We start from the raw sequence: 16,842 nt of genomic DNA on the forward strand, positions 1-16,842 counted from the left end.
GGATCAGTAGCTGGAAAATACAGCCTTGGTGATAGAAACAATGCCGGAGAGCCAAAGATAGAATTTTGCAAGACCAACGACTTCTTCATTGCAAATACCTTCTTTCACCAACATAGACGGCGACTATACACATGGACCTCACCAGATGGAACACATAGAAATCAAATTGACTACATCTGCACAAAGTGATGATGGAAAAGCTGAATATCATCAGTCAGAACAAGGCCAGGGGCCGACTGTGGAACAGACCATCAATTGCTCCTATGCAAGTTCAAGCTGAAACTGAAGAAAATCAGAGCAAGTCCACGAGAGCCAAAATATGACCTTGAGTATATCCCACCTGAATTTAGAGACCATCTCAAGAATAGATTTGACGCATTGAACACTAGTGACTGAAGACCAGATGAACTGTGGAATGATATCAAGGACATCACCCATGAGGAACACAAGAAGTCATTGAAAAGAAAGAAAGAAAAACTAAGATGGATGTCAGGGGAGACTCTGAAACTTGCTCTTGAATGTCGAGTAGCTAAAGGAAAAGGCAGAATTGATGAAGTAAAAGAACTGAACAGAAGATTTCAAAGGGTAGCTCGAGAAGACAAAGTAAAGTATTATAATGACAGGTACAAAGAACTGGAGATGGAAAACCAAAAGGGAAGAACATGCTTGGCGTTTCTCAAGCTGAAAGAACTGAAGAAAAAATTCAGGTCTCGAGTTGCGATAGTGAAGGAGTCTGTGGCGAAAATATTAAAAGACACAAGAAGCATCAAAAGAAGATGGAAGGAATACACAAAGTCATTATACCAAAAAGAATTAGTCAATAATCAACCATTTCGAGAGGTGGCATAGGATCAGGAACCGATGGTACTAAAGGAAGAAGTCCAAGCTGCTCTGAAGACATTGGTGAAAAACAAGGCTCCAGGAATTGATGGAATATCAATTGAGATGTTTCAACAAACAGATGCAGCACTGAACCTGCTCACTCGTCTATGCCAAGATTATGGAAGACAGCTTCCTGGCCAACTGACTGGAAGAGATCCATATTTATGCCTATTCCCAAGAAAGGTGATCCAACCGAATGTGGAAATTATAGAACAATATTACATGCAAGCAAAATTTTGCTGAGGATCATTCAAAAACGGCTGCAGCAGTATATCGACAGGGAACTGCCAGAAATTCAAGCCGGTTTCAGAAGAGGACATGGAACCAGGGATATCATTGCTGATGTCAGATGGATCCTGGCTGAAAGCAGAGAATACCAGAAGGATGTTTGTTTACCTGTGTTTTATTGACTATGCAAAGGCGTTCGACTGTGTGGGTCATAACAAATTAGGGATAACATTGCGAAGAATGGGAATTCCAGAACACTTAATTGTGCTCATGAGGAACTTTTACATGGATCAAGAGGCAGATTTTCAGACAGAACAAGGGGATACTGATTGGTTTAAAGTCAGGAAAGGTGTGCATCAGGGTTGTGTTCTTTCACCATACCTATTCAATCTGTACGCTGAGCAAATAATCCGAGAAGCTGGACTACATGAAGAAGAATGGGTCATCAGGATTGGAGGAAGACTCATTAACAACCTGTGTTATGCAGATGACACAACCTTGCTTGCTGAAAGTGAAGAGGACTTGAAGCACTTACTAATTAAGATCAAAGACCACAGTCTTCAGTTTGGACCGCACCTCAACATAAGGAAAACAAAAATCCTTACAACTGGACCAATAAGCAACATCATGATAAACGGAGAAAAGATTGAAGTTGTCAAGGATTTCATTTTACTTGGATCCACAATCAACAGCCATGGAAGCAGCAGTCAAGAAATCAAAAGATGCATTGCATTGGGTAAATCTGCTGCAAAGCACCTCTTTAAAGTGTTGAAGAGCAAAGATGTCACCTTGAAGACTAAGGTACGCCTGACCCAATCCATGGTGTTTTCAATCGCATCATATGCATGTGAAAGTTGGACAATGAACAAGGAAGACCGAAGAAGAATTGACAGCTTTGAAGTGTGGTGCTGGCGAAGAATATTGAATATACCGTGGACTGCCAAAAGAACGAACAAATCTGTCTTGAAAGATGTATAGCCAGAATGCTCCTTAGAGGCAAGGATGGTGAGACTGCCTCTTACATAATTTGGACATGTTGTCAGAAGGGATCAGTCCCTAGAGAAGGACATCATGCTTTGCAGTATACAGGGTCAGTGGAAAAGAGGAAGACCCTCAATGAGGTGGATTAATGCAGTGGCTGCAACAATGAGCTCAAGCATAACAACGATTTTAAGGATGGCTCAGGACCAGGCAGTGTTTTGTTCTGTTGTGCATAGGGTCGCTATGAGTCAGAACTGACTTGCCGGCATGTAACAGCAACAACAGGGAAATCATATCAGATGACAAAATGGTAGACAATCATAGAATACTGGAAATCATGACCTAGCCAAGTTGATACACATATTTTTGGAGGATACAATTCAATCCATGAGACTGTAGTAACTACAAAGTGAGCCATGTCTTGAGGGATTAGTGTTATTTAACTACACTGTGGTAACTAAAATTTGTGCATATCTGGACCATGCAAAACAGCGACTGCTTATATTAAAAAAGAAGACTGCATTGACTGTGGATCCCTAGTGATCAATTATGTGTTTGCTTCTGCTTAGTAACATAGTGGGATTATAAGCTTAGAACACTTTTTTAATGCTAGTTACTTGGATTGGATATCCCAAGACTACAAAAATAGAATACATTTGAACTCTAAACTCATGTGAAGGCAAACCTACGATTAAGAATTCTCGTAAGGATAATTGAAAAACGATTCTACCCAGTGCCTATGATTCCTTATTATTCTTCTGTTCTCCAGGACGGATTTTTTTTTAGTCCGCCAGCCACTGAGCGTGCAGTAGAAAGTCTCATTTCCAACTTTCACCTTTATCGAGGGGTTTCGAGGTCTTTCCTTCTGGCCTATGTGGCTACTGTAGCCAAAGTCCCTGGAACCTACACTCAACAGTGTTCTAAGGCCAAGGTTCAGCTTCCATTTTCCTTTCTAGTTTTCAATTTATTTGCTTTGTTTCTTGGTGATTTCCTTACCATCTTGTGATTACAGTGTATGCATATAAAAACAATTTCTAAAACTCTACTTTATCCAGAATTTCTACCTGTTTTTTTTTTAGCAGTTTTTTATAGTTTATTTATTTGTTGTCTATATTGTACTACAGTTGTTTTGCATGCGGTTCATATATTAACACATCGATATATAAGGGTCAAATGATAAAGTAATGTCTTAGGTTTGAAAATTTAGCTAGAGTGGTGAGCATTGGATAGAATGCATGAGTAGGGAGTGAGTTTAGGTAGGAGTAAGGAGAAGATGGAGCCTTGGTGGTGCTGTGGTTAGGTGTTTAGCTGCTAACCAAAAGGTTAGCAGTTCAAATCCACTGGCCGTTCCTTGGAAACCCTATGGGCAGTTCTACTCTGTCTTGTAGGGTTGCTATGAGTCAGAATTGACTTGAAGGCAACGAGTTTGGTTTTTTATTTTTTATTTTGAATGAGAAGATAGAAGATCCTGGGAAGTCAGATAAAGGATAAATAGAAAATAACAAGAAAGTCATGGAAAAATAAGAAATGAAGACAAAGGATCAGAGAATAGAAAGAAAAGACAATGTAAACAGACATGAAAGGACAAAGACTAGGTCAAAGAATGGTAAATCTGAAATGGAATAATTAGAGAATATCAAGTTCTCTCAATCCAGTCATTTACAGTGGAGGAGACTGAGGACCAGAGAGATATTGATGCATCTAGCAAGTGATCCATTCAGAAGTTTTTCCTGACTCTTAGGCCAGGATTCTATTCACTGTTGTAGATAGAATATGAAAGGGAGAAGGGCACAGGCTAGGGGCAGGGGCTTCTGGAAACCAGAAAGGGGAGAGAGTCACTTGATGCAGAGCTAGTGGGGAAGTGTGAGGCTCAGTAAAATACACGTGACTGTGGGAAGCAGTGGGATTTCTCTAAAAGGGAAATGGCAGAGGGTGGGGTTTCTGTTGATGAAGACTAGGATGGCAGATCAGAATGTGAGAGTGTGTGGAGTGGGGGTATGACATTGAAGTTCTGAGGAGAGCTCTCTCTCTAGTGGAGCAAAAGTGACTGGCCGAAGTAGAGTCAAGTGAGGGCCAGATAAGAGCCCAGGCAAGGGTGAACATGAAACACCTGTGGCCTTAGCATCAATGGGCATGAAAGAAGAGCCCTGAGAAGTCCTGGTGACAGAAGGAGAATGCTGGGGTCCTCTAGGATAGCTGGGGGCCTCTACTCAGGTTAATTTCTAATCACAGGATGTCCTACCCACCTTAGATATTCTTAATGGAATTGTGTGTCCAGGGAGCCTAAATGAACATCTCCTTCTCTCCCTATTGCATTTTATATAAATTTTGGATTCTTAAATCAATATTTATAAGTATTCACATGTACAAATACTCTGTCACTTTCCCCTTTCACACTGTGTGGTGCAGTGAATTACTTAATATGGCCCTTCTAGCTAAGATCTAGTGACTCCCACAAAATGATTGGATGGCACTGTGCAAATAAGGTGCTTGTGGCCCACCAAGTGGTTTGGAAAGCCTACTAATAATGCAAATATTAAGGCGCATGAAATCCTTGTAGGGTGGGACCATGCAAATAAGGTGTATGGAACACTAACATGGGGATTGGTCAGTTTTGCCATCCCACTAGGCTTAAAATAAGCCAATTCAAGAGGCTAGGAAGGGGACCTCACTACCATCAAGAAAGAGAGCCAGAAGTAGAGCTCATCCTTTGGACCCCAGGTCTCTGTACTAAGAACCTCCTGGATCCAGAGACAGAGGTAGAGAAATGGCAGTAGCAGAACAAGGAGACTGAAACAAGATGGTGCAGTGGGCTTCCTGGCCCACAGAGCAAGATAGCTACAGCGGTGTGCAGACCCACAGAGCAAGAGAGCTGAGTGCCTTCAGGCAAAAGTCTTGCTGGCAGAGTGGGCTGCCTCCAGGCAAGCTGACCTATGGAGCAAGAGAGCCAAGTGCCTTCAGAGGAGGCTTGTTGGTGGAGTGGGGTGCCCCTGGGCACTTACTGGTGGAGCTAAAGAGCTTGGTAACGGTTGGTGGAGCAGGGCAGAGGCTGGGCCGAGCGTTGAGGGGCTTAGGGTTTAAGGGCTGGGAGAGACATCTGCCTGAGGGCATGGTCGAGAAGCTGTCCTGACTGAAGAACTGTATCCTGAGTTTTTCCTAATCCTGAATTGTAAACTGTTACTTCCCTAATAAACCCCATAACTACAAGTATGGTCTGTGAGTTCTGTGTGGCCATTGCAATGAGTTATCAAATTCAGTAGAGAAGTAGAGAGTGCCGTGAGAGGGGCCATTGGTGTCAGTATTGGTAAAAAGTTTGGAGAGAGGAGGTATGCCTGACCTCCACCTCATAGGAATCAGCTTTGGGCTGACGATGTTCTTGATTCTCTCCCTCTCTCTTGTGAACTTAGATAAGGAAGTCTGTCTCCACCATGATTTTTATACATTGCCTTAAAAAAAATTTTTTTTTTTTGTATGAAGTTTTGTGTACGAAATTTTCATACAAAGAAACTTGGATAGTTTTTTCATGAAAGTAATTCAAAGATTTTAAGCATGTGTCTCATGCAGAATACTAAGTCTACACAGCAGAATACTAAGTTCCTTCTCAGGATCCAAAGAAATCAAAGACTGCTCTCTTGGCATGGGAGAGAAGTCAATGCAACATCTACTTTGAATGACAGAAATTTTCACTAAATAATTGTAGTACGTCTGTCTCCCTTTCTACTACATTAGAAGCAAAAAAAAAACAAAAAGAAACTATTCTATTATTTCTACTCTTGAACTTTTAGAGTCTGCCTTTTTATTTGTCAACTTTATTTTGATGTTTCTTCACTCTGTACTTCAGTTATTGAGGTAGATTTGATGGTATTAAAATACATCTGGATTTGAAAATATTCCACCAGGGTTGCCTGTGTATTTTGCATATAATTGTCTTTGATGTTTAAATTCCCTGGTAATCTAGCAGAATTCCTTAGTTTACTGATCCTTCAGATGCAAGTGGCAGATAATGCATTGAGGTGAGGGACAGACCTTTGTATCTCTTCCGCACTTCTGCATATCTAATCAGATAACAAGTATCTCATGCTTCCAATGTAAGGTCTTCATCAAGAAAATTAAGAAAGGCTCAGAAAGTATAGCTTAAACATTTCTAATAATTGTTCTACCTGAAATAGATGGAAAAAGCAAGGTGACCTAGAGAACTCAAAGAAGGGACTTTACCTTTGCTTTGATTAAAAACAAGAGCAACATTAACAAAACTCTGTGAACGCTCAGAGAAAATTATAACTGTCTATTCTTTCAGCTGAAAAATATCTTTCTGAGGAAGTTCTCAGTTTTGTGGGTTCTAGAGTTTTAAAAATCCCCCATTCAGAGACAGAAGCTGTTTATGTACTCTTCTAAGGAAATGTTAATCCCCTGGTTTGTAAAAACAATGGCTTAAAGGAGATTATGGGACTTTTGGAATATGATTTTTGAAGAAACACAGCTGCCAGTGAGTGAGTCATGAGGAATCCATTGTGGCTCTGTCCCCTTTCTCACTAGCAGCTCAAGCTAGACAGATTCAGTAACTTCGTATTTCATTTACTATTCTCTGCTTCACCTTTTTTTTCTTTTAGACATGAAAATTTTAGGGATGCATTTATTAGACTCTAAATACTTTGTAGTTTGTCATAATATTACAAGTTTCCATTGGTATGTTAGTCACATAAGCAATGGAGTCCTTTAGAAATGACTAAAACTCAAAGGGAAGGAATTTTGTATTATTATTACAGAGTATAGACCTTTATAATCAATGCTATGGAGACTTTTTTTTCTGCCTTCTTTGTCACTGAAACTTAGAGCGTATGTGGAGAAAGGTGCTTGTACTGCAAATGAAAAATTATCTTGCATAAGAGCCCTTTATTCAAATTTTAATAAACATATGCCTGGCACAACAACAACAACAAGTCCTGAAAGAAAAACAAAACCAAAAAAACCTGTCAACCAAGAATTCTATATTCAGTAAAAATATGTTTCAAATTGAAGGAGAAATTAAGACATTTCCACATAAACAAAAACTGAGTTAGTTTGCTACCATTAGACCTGCCGCACAAAAAATGCTGAAGGGAGCCCTTCAGGCAGAAATGAAATAACAGTAGATAGCAACTTAAGTCCTACAAAGAAATACTGTTTAAGGTTACACAGGTAACTACAAAAGTCACTATTATGGTATTTTTGGTTTGTAACATCTATTTTTTTCTATATGATTTAAAAGATTAATGTATACAATAATATTAATAATAAATCTATGGTAATGGACACACAATGTACAAAGACAAATATATAATTTGTGACAAAAACAAAATAAAAAGCTGTAGAGAAGGAGAATTATTGTATACCATGGAAGCTAAAAAAAAAAAATTTTTTTTAAGCTAAGGTGGTATTAATTCAAAATCAATTGTTATAAATAAGAGGTTAATTGTAAGTTCCAGAATAACCAATAAAAAAAAACTAAAAAATATATGGAAAAAAAAGAGAAAGGAATCAAATCGATACACTCTCAAATCAAAACAAAACAACACAATTAAAGACAAAAGAAGGTAGTAATAGAGGAAATGATAGCATGAAAGGTGTAAAATATACAGAAAAAAGTGAAATGACAGAAATAAGTCCTTTTCAGCAATTATTTTTAATGTAAATTGATCAAACTCTCCAACGAAAACGCAGAGATCATCAGAATGCATAAAAATAACATGATTCAACTATATACTGTCCCTAAGACATTTATTTTAAATTAAAAGATACAAAAATATTGAAATTGAAAGGATGGGAAAAGCAGTTCCATGCAAATAGCGATCAAATGAGAGCTGAGGTGGCTATATTACTACAGGACAAAATAAACTTTAAGTAAAAAACTATTACAAGAGAGCCAAGAAGGACATTATATATTGATAAAAGGGTCAATCCATCAAGAAGATATAAAAATTGTAAGCACATACACACCCAAGAATAGAGCCCCAAGATATGTGAACTCAAAATCGACAGAACAGGGGGGTGAAAAACAGTTCTGTAATGATAGCTGGAGACTTCAATACCCACTTTCAATAATGGATAAAACAACAACCTAGAAGATAGATAAGAAAATAGAGGACTTGCATATTATCAATCAAGTAGACCTAATAGACATCTACAGAACACTCTGCCCAACATCAATGGAATACATATTCTTCTCAAGTGGACATGGAACATTCTATGGATAGACCATATGTTCAGCCACAGAAAGAGTCTCCATACATTTAAAAAGAAGGAAATCATACAAACTATCTTCTCTGACTACAATGGAATGAAAGTAGAAATCAAAATCAGAAGGAAAACTTGAAAATTCATGAATATGTGTGAATTTAACAACACACTCTTAAACAACCAATGGATCAAAGAAGAAATAAAAAGGTAAATTAGAAAATGCTTTGGAGCAAATAAAAATAAAAACACAACATAACAAAAATTATGGACTTCAGCAAAAGTGTTTGGAGGGAGATTTATAGCTGTAAATGTCTACGCTAAAAAGAAAAAGATCTTAAATTCATAGCCTAACTTTACATCTTAAGGACCTAGAAAAAGAATACCAAAATAAACCCAAAGGTAACAGAAAGAAGGAAATAATAAAGATTAGAGTGGAAACAGACTAGAGAAAATAAATAAATAAATAGAATCAATGGAACAAAAAGTTTATTATTATTTTTTTAAAGATCAACAAAATTGACAATCCTTTAGCTACATTGACTAAGAAAAAAGAAAGAAGACTCAAATTGCTAAAATAAAAAATAAAAGTGGGGATATTGCTATGGACCTTACAAAAATAAAACGGATTGTAAGACAATACTATGAACAATTTTATGCCAGCAAATTATATAACCTAGATGAAACGGACAAATTCCTAGAAACACAGAGATTACACAATTGATTCAAGAAACAGAAAATCTGAACAGACGTATAAGAAATGAAGAGATGAAATCAGTAATCAAAAAGCTCCTAGCGAAGAAAATCCCAGGAACAGATGGCTTCACTGGTGATTTCTATGAATCATTTAAAGAATAATACATACCAGTTCTTCTCAGACTTGTCCAAAAAATTGAAGAAGGAACACTTCCTAACTCATTCTGTGAGGCCAGCATTATCCTGATATCAAAGCCAGACAAAGACATCACAAGAAAACTACAGACCAACATCTCTTATGAATATAGATGTAAAAATCCTCAACATAGTTTTACAAACTGAATTCAATAGAATATTGAAAGATTATACACCGCGTTCATGCAAAATTTATCCCAGGAATTCAATGGTAGTACACCAGACAAAAAGTCAGCAATGTAACATACCCTATTAATAGAATGAAGGAGAAAGAAAGAAACAAACAAACAAAAAAAACAAAAAACCCACATGATCTTCATGATTGATACAGAAAATTATTCGTCAAAATTCAACACACTTTCATGATAAAAACACTCAGAAAACCAGTGGAATAGAAGAAAATTTCCTTGACATGATAAAGGGAATTTACGAAAAATCCACAGTTAACTTTATACTCAATGGTGAAAGACTGAAAGCTTTCCCTCTAAGATCAGGAACAAGACAAGGATGCCCACTTTCACCACATCTATTCAACATTGTGCTGGAAATTCTACAGAGAAATTAGTCAAGAATAAGATAAGTATCCAAATCGGAAAAGAAGAAATAAAACTGTCTCTATTTGCAGATGATGTAATGCTACATATGGAAAATCCTAAAGACTCCATCAAAAAATAACTTGAGTTAATAAATGAATTATCAAAGTTACAGGATACACTATCAATACATAAAATCAGTTGTATTTTTATACACCAGCAATCAACAATCTGAAAAGGAAATGAAGAAAACAATTCTGTTTACAACAGCATGCAAAATGATAAATAACTAGAGATAAATTTAACCAAGGAAGTCAAAGAGCTGTGCACTGAAAACTACAAAACTTTGCTGAAAGGAATTAACGAAGACCTAAATAAATGTAAAGACATTTCGTGTTCATGAATTGGAAGACTTAATGTTGTTAAAATGTCGACACTACTCAAAGCAATCTAACTAGAAAATTGGTTGAAGTTTACATAGCTACAATGGGACCTTGTAGAAGAATTTGATAAAGTAGAACACAAGGTTTAAGAAAGGAACTAATGCAAAACCAGAAATGTGGTGTTAGGGACATCAGAAAAGAGGGATGAGATAAGAAAGATATTAAGAATACCTGGAAGGGTAATGATGGTGTGCCAGGAGGGAGAAGAGTAGGGGGAAGGCAGAGTTGAGTGGCTATACTGATTGTAGATTAAAATCAATAAACTCAACAAAGACCATTGTTTAGTATTACCCTCTCCTTTTACAGCTGTGAAAATAAAGACTTGGGTGTGTTTCAGAATCATATACTGGTTTTTTGAAATGGGACTGGGAGAGTAGCTCAAAGCCAGGGAAGTAAGAGCAAGCCTAGAAAAAAGTCACAACTTTTGGGGGAAATGAGAGGCTGAGTGCGAGGCTGTGGGAGGCACAGTTTTTCTCTGATACGGAATGTTGCTGAGAGATTGTCAGTTGGAAGAGAGCTCGCTGAAATCACAGATCGAGCACCAGGTCTGAGAGTTGCAATTCCATCTCCCAGTGAAATGCTGCTTCGGTCACTTCTATTGCTGGCTGTTTTCCTCCCAGGTGGTGACAATGAGAATGCTGTTGTTGTTAGGTGCCGTCGAGTTGGTTCCGACTCATAGCGACCCTATGCACAACAGAACGAAACACTGCCTGGTCCTGAGCCATCCTTAAAATCGTTGTTATGCTTGAGCTCATTGTTGCAGCCATTGCATCAATCCACCTCGTTGAGGGTCTTCCTCTCTTCCGCCGACCCTGTACTCTGCCAAGTACGATGTCCTTCTCCAGGGACTGATCCCTCCTGAAAACATGTCCAAAGTATGTAAGATGCAGTCTCGCCATCCTGGCCTCTAAGGAGCACTCTGGCTGCACTTCCTCCAAGACAGATTTGTTCGTTCTTTTGGCAGTCCATGGTATATTCAATATTCTTTGCCAACACCACAATTCAAAGGCATCAACCCTTCTTCGGTCTTCCTTATTCATTGTCCAGCTTTCACATGCATATAATGTGATTGAAAATACCATGGCTTGGGTCAGGCGCACCTTAGTCTTCAAGGTGACATCTTTGCTCTTCAACACTTTGAAGAGGTCCTTTGCAGCAGATTTACCCAGTGCAATGCATCTTTTGATTTCTTGACCGCTGTTGATTGTGGATCCAAGTAAAATGAAATCTTTGACAATTTCAATCTTTTCTCCATTTATCATGATGTTGCTTATTGGTCCAGTTGTGAGGATTTTTGTTTTCTTTATGCTGAGGTGTAATCCATACTGAAGACCGTGGTCTTTATCAATAAGTGCTTCAAGTCCTCTTCACTTTCAGCAAGCAAGGTTGTGTCATCTGCATAACGCAGGTTGCTAATCAGTATTCCTCCAATCCTGATGCCCCGTTCTTCTTCATATAGTCCAGCTCCTCTTATTATTTGTCCAGCATACAGATTAAATAGGTATGGTGAAAGAATACATCCTGACGCACACCTTTCCTGACTTTAAACCAATCAGTATCCCCTTGTTCTGTCCAAACAACTGCCTCTTGATCTATGTAAAGGTTCCTCATGAACACAATTAAGTGTTCTGGAATTCCCATTTTTCGCAGTGTTATCCATAGTTTGTTATGATCCACACAGTTGAATGCCTTTGCATAGTCAATAAAACACAGGTAAACATCCTTCTGGTATTCTCTGCTTTCAGCCAGGATCCATCTGACATCAGCAGTGATATCCCTGGTTCCACGTCCTCTCCTGAAACCAGCCTGAATTTCTGGCAGTTCCCTGTCAATATACTGCTGCAGCCGTTTTTGAATGATCTTCAGCAGAGTTTTGCTTGCGTGTGATATTAATGATGTTGTTCTATAATTTTCACATTCAGTTGGATCACTTTTCTTGGGAATAGGCATAAATATGGATCTCTTCCAGTCAGTTGGTGAGGAAGTTGTCTTCCATATTTCTTGGCATAGATGAGTAAGCACGTCCAGTGCTGCATCTGTTTGTTGAAACATCTCAATTGATATTCCATCAATTCCTGGAGCCTTGTTTTTCGCCAGTGCCTTCCGAGCAGCTTGGACTTCTTCCTTCAGTACCATCGGGTCCTGATCATATGCCACCTCTCGAAATGGTTGACTATCGACTAATTCTTTTTGGCATAATGACTCTGTGTATTCCTTCCATCTTCTTTTGATATTTCCTGCATCGTTTAATATTTTCCCCATGGAATCCTTCACTATTGCAACTCGAGGCTTGAGTTTTTTCTTCAGTTCCTTCAACTTGAGAAATGCCGAGCGTGTTCTTCCCTTTTGGTTTCCCATCTCCAGCTCTTTGTACATGTCATTATAATACTTTACATTGTCTTCTTGAGAGGCCCTTTGAAATCTTCTGTTCAGTTCTTTTACTTCATCAATTCTTCCTTTTGCTTTAGCTGCTCGACGCTCAAGAGCAAGTTTCAGAGTCTCCCCTGACATCCATCTTAGTCTTTTCTTTCTTTTCAATGACCTCTTGCTTTCTTCATGGATGATGTCCTTGATATCATTCCACAGTTCATCTGGTCTTCAGTCACTAGTGTTCAATGTGTCAAATCTATTCTTGAGATGTTCTCTAAATTCAGGTGGGATATACTCAAGGTCATATTTTGGCTCTTGTGGACTTGCTCTGATTTTCTTCAGTTTCAGCTTGAACTTGCATAGGAGCAATTGATGGTCTGTTCCACAGTCGGCCCCTGGCCTTGTTCTGACTGATGATATTGAGCTTTTCCATCTGCTCTTTCCACAGATGTAGTCGATTTGATTTCCATGTGTTCCATCTGGTGAGGTCCATGTGTATAGTCGCCGTTTATGTTGGTGAAAGAAGGTATTTGCAACGAAGAAGCCGTTGATCTTGCGAAATTCTATCATTCAATCTCCATTATTGTTTCTATCACCAAGGCCATATTTTCCAACTACTGGTCCTTCTTCTTTGTTTCCAATTTTCGCATCCAATCACCAGTAATTATCAACACATCTTGATTGCATGTTCGATCAATTTCAGACCGTAGCAGCTGATAAAAATCTTCTATTACTTCATCTTTGGCCCTAGTGGCTGGTGCATAAATTTGAATAATAGTCCTATTAACTGGTCTTCCTTGTAGCCATATGGATATTATCCTATCACTGACAGCATGGTACTTCAGGATAGATCTGGAAATGTTCTTTTTGACAATGAAATGCAACACTGTTCCTCTTTGAGTTGTCATTCCCAGCATAGTAGACTACAGGATTGTCTGATACAAAATAGCCAATACCAGTCCATTTCAGCTCACTAATTTTTTTTTTTAATGCCTAGGATATTGATGTTTATGCGTTTCATTTCATTTTCAATGATTTCCAATTTTCCTAGATTCATACTTCGTACATTCTAGGTTCCAATTATTAATGGATGTTTGCAGCTGTTTATTCTCATTTTCAGTCCTGCCACATCAGCAAATGAAGGTCCCGAAAGCTTTACTCCATCTACATCATTAAGGTCGCCTCTACTTTGAGGAGGCAGCTCTTCCCCAGTCATCTTTTGAGTGCCTTCCAACCTGGGGGGCTCATCTTCTAGCACTGTATCAGACAATGTTCCACTGCCATTCATAAGGTTTTCACTGGCTAATGCTTTTCAGAAGTAGACTGCCGGGTCCTTCTTCCTAGTCTGTCTTAGTGTGGAAGCTCAGCTGAAACCTGTCCTCCGTGGGTGACCCTGCTGGTGTCTGAATACCGGTGACATAGCTTCCAGCATCACAGCAACACACAAGCCCCCACAGTACAACAAACTGACAGACACGTGGAGGATGGTAAGGATAATTCTGGCAGCTCCCGGCAAGGGTGTGATGGGGTCTGGGTAAAAGCATGCTGCACTGACCCAAGTGCATTTTGATACCTAAGCGTCTTGGGTACTCCTGTCTCCAGCTCTTCAACCTTGTTCTGGAGGTTGGGGCTGGAGCCTGAGACCCTGGGGCAGGCAAATATCTCAGGCTTCATGTGCTTTTCAGACTCTGATTTTTTTTTTCCATGTGCATTCTTTCTCACTCCCTCCTGCTTCTCCCCTTCTCATTATTCTTATTCTTCTATGATGTACAGGCTTCCAGGGGCCGATCTCCTTCTACCTCATCCAGATCTCGTCCTTTGCCAACAGTACCTGGATGTGAAATCAAGCCTCAGCCTTGGTTGAATGACTTACAGATTCATGGCTGGATTAGTGACTCAGGCCCCGTTATTTTCCTGAAGCCCTGGTCCAAGGACAACTTCAGCCATGAGGAGATGTCAGATCTGGAGGGGCTATTTCGAGTCTACTTCATTGGATTTATTTGGGAAATACGGGACTTTGCCAGTCAATTCTAGTTGGAATGTGAGTCATGGTGGGATTCTCAATGACTTTTTTCTGTCTCTTTGTTTGGACTGCCACTCCTGTTATCTTTCTCTTCTCCCCACTACATCCAACTGCATGCACACTTCTCTAGAGTAGTCTCCTGCCCTGGCTCCACAACTCCACGCAGTATTTCAGATTCTTGTCACCTCCAGGTCTCTTCTATGCTAGATGAAGTCTCTTCCTTTCTAACCATCTCCTGCTTTGCCTAGTGTGAAGCCCATTTCTCTCAACTCTCAAACCTCACATTCCCTAACCTGTGCCTGACTGTCAGTGTGACCTCCTCCTCCGATATGTCTCTTCTACTCTCTCCTCCCCTGGCCCTCCTCTCAATATAATCCTTTCATTCATCCTGACTCCCTCACCCCAGTCCTTCCCACTCTGCACCTGTGCTAACCACCACACCAATCCTTCCACTCTGCACCTGTGCTAACCACCATATACTTATACAGCAAGCCCTGCCTCCCCATGATGATGCACAAACTGCTCCCCAATGCTCTTATCTCTCTAAATGCTGTAAGTGATATTTGGCTGATCATTTAACATCCCAGATATTTCTCCCCACCAAAAATCCTAGGTCTATTCCTTATCCCTTCCTTTTGTATTTGCTGTTGAGTAACTTTCTGTTCTCCTATTATGCAGATCCATTTCAGATCCAGGGCAGAGCAGATTGTGAGCGAGTCCTGGGGAGGCCCCAGTAAGTTATCTGAAGGGAGCTTTAGGAGGACTGGATTTCCTGAGCACCCAGAATCATTCATGTGCACTGGCCCCAGTGGGCGGCAGGAGGGCAAAGCAATTTTGTACACTATGCAGTCAGTACCAAGGAATCAGTGATACCATGGAGAATCTCCTCTACAAAGACTGCCCCTAATTTCTCTTGAGTGTTCTTGATGCAGAAAAGGCGGATCAGCAGAGGCAAGGTTTGTGCCACTCTCTCCCCAAGATTTTCTATGCCACTTTCCACAAAGTCCTTAAACTTAGGAATAGGAAGATACCCAGAGGGAAAGAGGCCTAAAGAATTATGCATATAGTTGTAGTTCCCAGAGGAGTAGAAAGGGGTCACTGTCCAAAGCTGTGGGTGTCTGAGTCTCTATGCTCTGGACTGGAATCCTAATTTGAACACTCTCCCACCCCAGAGAAGCCCGAGGCTTGGCTGTCCAATGGCCCCTCTCCTGGTCCTGGCCGTCTGCTGCTGGTGTGCCATGTCTCAGGATTCTACCCGAAGCCCGTGTGGATGATGTGGATGTTGGCAGAGCAGGAACAGCCAGGCACTTGGCGAGATGATGTCCCACCCAATGCTGATGGGACCTGGTATCTCCGAGTAACCCTGGATGTGGCAGCTGGTGAGGCAGCTGGCCTATCTTGCCAAGTGAAAAACAGCAGTCTAGGTGGCCAGGATATTGTCCTCTATTTGGGTGAGAAAGTGAGAAAGAACTGGTGTCCACCAAAGATGGGAGATGTTCCTCAAACATAGAGGGAGAAGCTGGGAAGAAGTGGTGCTTGACAGATGAGAGGGACAGGAACTGACAGAGAGGGGCAGAGAGAGACACAGATACACAAATGTAGACACACACACACACAAGGACACAGAGAGAGAGAGAGAGGAAGAGAGGGAGAAAGAGAGATTGAGAGATCCATTGATCTCTGGGCCAAGCAGGTAAAAAAACAGGTGATCTAAGATATAGAATATGAAGGACCTGTAGATTGGGTGGGGAGAGTAAGAGAGAGACAAAGGATAGATATGTAATATCCTGGATTACGAGAAAGGGAGTTGGAATGTCAGCATATATTGAAGCAGGTGGATGGTGGTGCTGGCACTTGGGTGGGCAAAGTAAGCCCTGGAAAATCAGAGAATGGAATTTGAAGTGACATCCTTATGTCCTCTCCCAATTACCAGAACATCCCATCTCTGTCAGCGTGATCTGTGTGGCAATCCTTCTGATCCTTCTGACAGGCCTTGCATTACGGTTTAGTAAGCACTGGTGAGTTCTAATTTTTTTAATCTATTCTTTTTCACCCCTCTCATTCTTTTTCGCTGCTTATTTTAGCCTCAGTCTTTCCACTAGGCCGTTTCCCCTTTCTCCGCAACTCCCATGTCCTTTTGTCTGAGCTAATTTTTATTTGTGTTCTTAAAAGGTCATATCATGATATTCCACAGGCCCTTGTCACGTTTTCTCCCGCATTAGGAAAAGAGCCCAGAAGCCTAGAGGCTGAAGCTTTTGGCCAGGGTCAAAAGAGAATT

The 16,842-nt window shown here is 40.1% G+C and overlaps 1 pseudogene; it reads left to right on the plus strand.

Annotated features, from left to right (window-relative positions):
• Window positions 1-10,748: 10,748 nt before the first annotated feature.
• On the plus strand, window positions 10,749-16,586 carry LOC126071495 (T-cell surface glycoprotein CD1b-1-like; annotated as a pseudogene).
• The last annotated feature ends 256 nt before the right edge of the window (window positions 16,587-16,842 follow it).

This window comes from Elephas maximus, chromosome 3 (assembly GCF_024166365.1).
Source record: "Elephas maximus indicus isolate mEleMax1 chromosome 3, mEleMax1 primary haplotype, whole genome shotgun sequence".
NCBI lineage: Eukaryota > Metazoa > Chordata > Mammalia > Proboscidea > Elephantidae > Elephas > Elephas maximus.